Here is an 8,212-nt window from a genome sequence, read left to right as displayed (position 1 = left end):
TCGGATATTACGACGACACTTATACTAATTAATACTAAAATATGAGCCTATTTAAAACTTTAAATCGCAATACCGCTCCCAAAAATACTTTCGCTCGATAACGTACATCCATAAATACCATACAACTTACAACAACTCATAAAGAGTACATCCATATATATATATATATATATATATATATATATATATATAATATTACAAGCAATAATCAATACAATTCATATCCCTCTTACAGATTATATCAAGATAAAGGCGAGGGTACAATAAATCATACTAAAACAATACAGAGTATCACAACAACAATTAAATAAGCTCTTCGTAACTTCTGCGCCCATATCCTGAAAGGAGAAAAATGTAGGGGGGTGAGAACATCATCCTCGAAAGGGTTCTCAGTAGAGGGTTTTTGGAAATTACTGTAATAGGATACATGAAGATAACCGCACCACTGATTAATAACCGTCTCATGCCTCTTTTCAAAAACAACGGTTTACAATGAAAGTAAAGTTGGAAATCTTTTCTGAAAGAGGAACCGTTCAATTCTCAAAAACTCAAAAACCTTTCAAAAGATTTATCTATGCTGAACCAAAATAGCCTTTCATATTTTTTTCAAACCAGAAACACACAACACCGAAACCAACCATCGGTCCATCTCATTTCAACCATGACCCTAGACCCAAATAATCCAACCATCAACTAATACCACAGTCCAACAGAGTCCCAGTAGCAAACACAAATAGGAAGACGCAAGCACATACAAACAGTTATTGCAAGTATAACAATTAGCAATTAATCACATAGGCAAACCAAGTATAATATGCACACCCAAACAATGTCACATAGATGCATATGATGCATGCCTGTCCCTAGTGGCTGATGATATCATCTGTCGGTTATATAGCCAACCCGACACGTCCTGGTAGCTAACCATGGACAGAAACACCTATCGCAGAGCAAGTATGTTTGAGCTACAACCCTATTGCTACTACCCGCTCAACCCAGAGCCAGTGGAATAACCACTACTGCGGCTACTACCCAGGCGGGTGTTTAAAAGCTCAACCTGGAGCGAGTGGAATCACCACTACTACCGCTACTACCCAGGCGTCACAGTCTCTAACCTGAAGCAAGTGGGACGAACCACAACCCTTGCTACTACCCAGGTATCTCAAGCATATATTCATTCAGTCCCAGCCATCGATCAACATCCATCTCAGCCATCCAGCTTAAATTCATAATTCATAGTCAGCCATACGGCCCATAACTCATTCGGCAATCAACCATAAATCAATATCATACACAGCCATTCCGGCTCGCGGTTCAATCCAGAACCAGCCAATATTCATAATCATACACAGCCATTCCGGCCCATAACAAAACAGCACTTCCACCATCCAACATCATCAAATTCATAAAACCGGCATTTAAGCCATAAATCACTTTTTCTCAAATCGTTTCATGTTGAAATCAAGTTTCAACTCTTTTCAGCCTTGGCTTTAGAAATCTCGTTTCTCAAATCATCTCAGGCTCATAAGCCAAATTTACTCAAAGTGAGTTCCCTTTTTAAAACAAAGCCACTCTCGGCATTCTCTTTCCAAAACTTCCAAAACCATGGCAAGTTAAGGATTTATTTCAAAGTATTCAAAATCACCCATACAACAATGGGATTTTATAACAAAAGTTTCTCGGCAGAGTCCCAAGTCTTTAGGGAAGGTCAACCTATATCAATTCCTTAGAATTCATTGAAACTATTAAAATCATAGATTCTCGGTTCAAGTAAATAAAACTGAATTTATTATGAAACCGACCATACAAAATCACAAGTTCCAACCCGGTCCAAAAACCAACTCATTTGAAAAGGAACCGGTTCATTTGAATCAAACCACTTTCAGGTTTCTTTTTGGAACCCATTTTTCTGACTCTTCCCAAAATGCCTCAAACTTAATTACTCAATCAAAAGTCTATATTCCTTTGAAATCACTAAAAGCTCCGTTTTATATTGAAATCAATATTAGAGCATCATTCTTTCCTTCAGTGATTCAAATAGTAAAAATAGTTCATTTCTAAATAAGTCAAACTCAAGGCATAAAGTTCACTAAATAAATTAAGCTTGAAAATATAAATATTCTCTTAACAAATCAAATAATACAACTTCTCAAATCCAATCCTTTTTAAATAACTTTTTAAACAAGACTAGGATTTTGTAGAAATTTCGGCAGCACCTCCCCTAAAACTTGGACTTTTGCCACCCGGTTCGGGTCCCAACTAAACCGTTTCTCATTCCTTTTCAACAGCTCAAAACCAGAAATCAATTCAAAGCAAGCTAAATCCAACAGTCTCCTCAGTGGCATATCTCAAGAAAACCATTTCAAAATCATCTCAATATCAACCGATTTAACTCATTTCCAAAGCTTTAAAGAATCGGTCAGCAATGAATCATTTATCAAAACCAAATCAATTAAAGCAACCCAGGCTGAATTTCAAGAGTATTCTATCTTTCACATCATCAAAATAATTGACTCAATTCAAACCAATCCTCAACGGATTAAACTCATATTTCAAATCTTTAAAGAATCAACTTCAGACATTACATTTCATAAAGCCGCACAACAATTCAGCCAAACCAACACCCATAGCCATTTGAGTCAATCAAATAATACATAAGGCAGATACAATCACCAAATACACAATATCTCGCACCAGTATCCATATGTAATAATTCCAATACACAAAACATAGTTTTTGGAGAGCGCCCCTACCTCAAAACGCAATTCCATAACCCAAACGCCTCACAGAGTCCTTTCCGCCTCAACCCGAACTGACGGCAACCAAAACCTCAGCTCCCAGCCACTTTCGCAATAATCATAGCAACACTAATCACAACATATAATAATCAGGACTCGACCCCATGTTATCAAAACTCATATTCATTAACCGAACACAACAGAATACTAACGCAAGGCTTTCCGAAATATAAATACTCACTGAACTAGCGAAACAAAGCAGCTGCAATTTTGAACCGGCCCCGGCAACAGCTCCGGCGGCAGCCAGAATCTCTAGTGGACCAACTATAAAAAACTGCGCAATATTAAAACCTTCTCGAAATCCAAAAAGGCAGAAACCTCAAATAAAACCCTTACCGGCAACTTTTCTGGCGACGACAGAAGTAGCTAGAAGCTTCGGCGGTAGAGGCAGTTTCCTCCACTCTCCTCCATAATCGACCACGATGGAGGTGGAAGCTGGCAGAGACGGCGGTGGTTCCGACGGCGGCGCGGCTCCACCACCAGTGACCGAGGAGCATGACAGAAGCGTTTTCCCCATTCAATGGCACTCTCTCCTTCTAACCGAATCGGAGAAAACCTCCAGCGGTGGCGAAGTGGCAGCTTCGAACAGCAAGCCATGGCGATGGAGGACTTCAGTGACGGTGGAAGGACAGCAGAGGACCCGCGACGGCGGAGGCACGGCCGCAGAACAAGGACCCCCTATCTGCCGATCTCTCTCTCCCTCCTACTCGAGCTTCTCTCTTCGGCCCTCCGTGGATGACGAGAACTCAGACTCTGCAGGGAGGAGGACGACGGCGCGAGCTAGTCAACGACGAGGAGAACAGCGAAAGCCCCCCGCTTGGCCTCTCCCTCACTCCGGCGCTACCCGCTGCGAACCTCCTCTCGTCGTGGAACGGCAGCAGCAGCGCGGATGGCAACTCGCGGCCCGGCGGCGACGACGCGATGGCGGTGGTGAAGCCCGACGCACTGGCGCGGTATCTTCCCTCCTCTCCTCTTCTTTTCCTTCGATTGCTCTTTCTTTCTTTGTTTCTTTGGTTCTTTCAATCAGCTTGCAGCTGCTGTTGCTGCATTAGGTATCCTGGGGTGTACCGGGTCAGGGGAACCGGGTAGGGTTTTTAGGGTTAGGGTTATGTGTGTTGAGTTTTAGGATTAGGGAAAAATTTGGTTCAAGGGTAATTTTGTAATTTCAAATAAAAGTAGGAGTAATATAGTAATTGAAACCCACATTAAATCCAACACTAATTGTACATAGAAAATACTATTTGCTCATCAACTTTACAAATTATTTTCAATAAAATGCCCAAATCTAAAAATTAGAAATAATATAATTAATTTCTCTATTTTTCAAAATAACAGTATTAATATTTAAAATATTAATTATTTAATCGAAATCATATAGAAATCCTTATTATTTCACAACTACCAACTTTATAAATTTGAATATAGAAAATAATCCAATGATTGTAAAATTGGATAATAATCATAAGTCATCTCAAATTCAATAAATCAAAACTTGCCTTAATTATCTTTAATAAAATGATTTCTGAAATTAAGGCTATAAATAATTATATGATTTGAGACTTGATCATAAAAAGACTTGTCAAAGGTTCTGGGTCTTACATCCTACCCACCTTACAAAAATTTTCGTCCTCGAAAATTGATACAAAACGAAAGAAATTTCATAACAGTTCACCCTTGAACACATTTAAGTAAGAAGCAAAAATATCTCAAAATATGAACATATATATGGTTTTTCAAATACTTGGGTGGTCATATGCATAACGATACAAAGGTAGGAGTGTGATTGCAAAGCAAACGTTACAAGATAGGCTCAATTCACAAGGTCATATAATCTCAAAGCTTTACAAAAACTTGAGGTGCCAAAATAGGGTGCAAATCAAGATAGGCGTTCACAAAGCAAAAATGACATGGTTCAAACATGTGATAATAAAGCAAGGCATCGAAGGCTATAAAACATGATGGGGTTAAAACGACGTGCTAAACATCCGCACACTAATCTCATATCAACCTCAAGGTTTCAACTTTCCAACTCCATCAAGCACTTTACAATCTCTATATTCAATCACAAGCCTGACAACCGCAAACCCGTTCACAAGGAACAAGACATCACAACTCATAACGTTGTGCACCTACCGCTTCAACTTCCATATACACATATCACGTCTTAAAGAACTAACGCATCGCGTTACGTATACGTCTACAAGTCGCACGTGATATCAAAACAATTCTCGAATCTACTCTGAAGGATACAAGATTTAGAAAGGAGAGTCAAATGTCAAAGATAGCTATAATAGATTTGAGAGAATATATCCAATCCCAGATAACCAAGGATACTCAAGCAATGAAGTTTGCTAGACACAATTCAATTGACAACTTCAAAGATAACCCTTGGATCAAAGAAATTCAATAGGACCAATAAGCAGAAAAATCAGCGCATTAGTTTGAAACAATTTCAAGCTGAGTCGAAGAAGTATGAGACTCACAAAAAAGAATATCTCAAACCCAAGACAAAACTCACAGAACTTAAGAGCATGATTAAAATTACTTCCAAATACATTGTTCATAAGAGAATCGAAAACTTGCGAAAAATCACTTCACAATTTAGAAGAAAGCTCAATAGCAAACATTCCTCAAGAGGGCAACAAAAGCAATAACGTGGCTTTGCTCTAATTCAACTTCATGTTGAAGTAGATTATGCAGAGTTTTAAAAACAAGATGCTCCCAAGTTTGGCTAAAGGCTAAAATATTCCCTCAAATATTTCAGAAAGATAATTAGGTGCACAACTTAACCAAAAGCAATCATAAAAATCGGAAGAGAAATCAAATGCTTGTTCAAAAATCTCCAAAGTCCATATTCAAACAAGCGTGTATAAAATCTTAGCAAGGTCGAAAGAGAAAGTTAAGCTCTATTTAGGAAAGAAAATCCAAGGTAAAAGTTTGCTATAAATTGGTAAAGGAATTAAGTGTTGCATTACAAACAAACCGGTTTTCAATAAATAAGGAAGCTTTTCAAACCTCATTTAAAATAGCGCATGCTGACCTTAAGACAATTTTGCCAAAAATTGAACAATGGTCTGAATTATAACCAAGCAAATGAAAAATAAGTTCAATTTAGAACTTATTCAAAGAGAATTCAATCTGCTTTATAAAATTCAAAACAAGTCTCCAAAAGTATACTTGAAATCACCATCTCACAATAATATTCAAAAAAATTAGGATGTACTAGAAAAGGAGTCAAGCCATACAAGAAAAGATCTTAAGTCAAATTAGTTTAAACAAGATCCATTAGGCACGCGACATCAAACAAGCTTTCAATTGATCCAAAAGAAAAAGTCATAGGAAAAGACAACTCAATCATTAGTAATTTCTCAAGGATAAATCTTTGACTAAAAACTCTTGTAGGGATAATGAGAGATTAAACGATGCACTATTTTGAAACAAATCAAACTGACTCACATAAAAATGGGATTCACAAGAGAGGACAAACCAAGATCAATGGTAATGTTCACAAGATGTAAAAGATTAGTTAAAAACAAGGTCAAGCATGACATTCATGGAGATGGAAGGCTTAAAAGAGACTCTAGTCCGCTCATAAGAAGAAAGCCATGAGTCCAACATTTTTAAAAGAATCACAATAGCATCAACAATGTAGTATGCTGAACCGAACTCAAGTTAAAAATAATTTAGGTAAAGTTTATCAACAAAAATCAACCGAAATAAAAGCGAAGAATCCCTTCTTCCCAGAATTTCGAAAAATGCCCAAATGCATAATCAGATAAAGGCGTGCATTGGAACTATAGTAAAATTACTAGAAAGTCATTTTGTATTTAAAGTAAATGCAGTTTCACAAACCAGTAAAAGCACGGGCGAGGTATGAGAAATAAATAGTTGTTAAACTGTGTAAGAAATCTTCAAAGTTTCACATATCGATAAGTATATATCTATTCAACAGCAATTTCCATAAAAATCTCAAAATCGGCTGTAATTGCTGTCAATTAAGAGAAAGACTGAATCAACAATTTCTCTAAGAATGTACTCGGAACAAGGACTTAAAGAGTACAGCGCATCAAGACAGTCCAAAAGTATATCAAAGAATACGTGAATCAAGAAGAACTCAAACAGAGAAAGATAGATTTAACAAGGACTGCAATCAAGCATATGCAATTAAGATCAAACAAGAATGCATATGAATAGAGGAATATAGTTGAAAAATCAAACTACTCCTCAAAAGGATCAGCAATCAAGAACTTCAAGTTAGGACATGAAAGAACAGGTCGACTCGAATGAAATTCAAGACACACAACTGAATAGCCTCGAGAAATAGTTTCTAGCGTTCTCAAAACCCGCGATTCGCTTTACTCAAAACTTGTATATCATCTATGATAACCCATTAGCGCTTTCATATACAAAATTCACTAGTATTAAGCCGGCCAAACTTAATACCAAGAATTTTTGCAATGCAAGACTAACAGCATTAATCAAAAGACCGTCATATGCAGCAAGCTCTAATTCTCGTCATTCGACAAGACCTAATACATGACAAACGCTCAGAGTATGCAATTGAAGCATAGTCGGTCCATTCCTCAGGCTCTACAGGAAGGACTGCTCTGATACAATAATGTAACACCCTAACTACCAAAGCTCACGCTTCCGGCTGCGCGACTCTGATAGCTCGGATATTACGACAACACTTATACTAATTAATACTAAAATATGAGCCTGTTTAAAACTTCAAATCGCAATACCGCTCCCAAAAATACTTTCGCTCGATAACGTACATCCATAAATACCATACAACTTACAACAACGCATAAAGAGCACATCCATATATATATATATATATATATATATATATATATATATATAAATAATATTACAAGCAATAATCAATACAATTCCTACCCCTCTTACAGATTATATCAAGATAAAGGCGAGGGTACAATAAATCATAACTAGAACAATACAGAGTATCACAACAACAATTAAATAAGCTCTTCGTAACTTCTGCGCCCATATCCTGAAAGGGGAAAAATGTACGGGGGTGAGAACATCATCCTCGAAAGGGTTCTTAGTAGAGGGTTTTTAGGAATTACTGTAATAGGATACATGAAGATAACCGCACCAGTGATTAATAACTGTCTCATGCCTCTTTTCAAAAACAATGGTTTACAATGAAAGTAAAGTTGGAAATCTTTTCTGAAAGAGGAACCGTTCAATTCTCAAAAACTCAAAAGCCTTTCAAAAGATTTATCTATGCTAAACCAAAATAGCCTTTCATATTTTTTTCAAACCAGAAACACACAACACCGAAACCAACTGATGCACGGAAAACTTGTCTCATAACAAATTTCCTTCGGCAAGTGTACCGAATTTTTCGTCAAGTAAAAACTCACAATAGAGTGAGGTCAAATCCC

This window comes from Arachis ipaensis, chromosome B8 (assembly GCF_059453495.1).
Source record: "Arachis ipaensis isolate K30076 ecotype BB chromosome B8, ASM5945349v1, whole genome shotgun sequence".
Classification (NCBI taxonomy): domain Eukaryota; kingdom Viridiplantae; phylum Streptophyta; class Magnoliopsida; order Fabales; family Fabaceae; genus Arachis; species Arachis ipaensis.
This window is presented reverse-complemented; position numbering follows the sequence as displayed.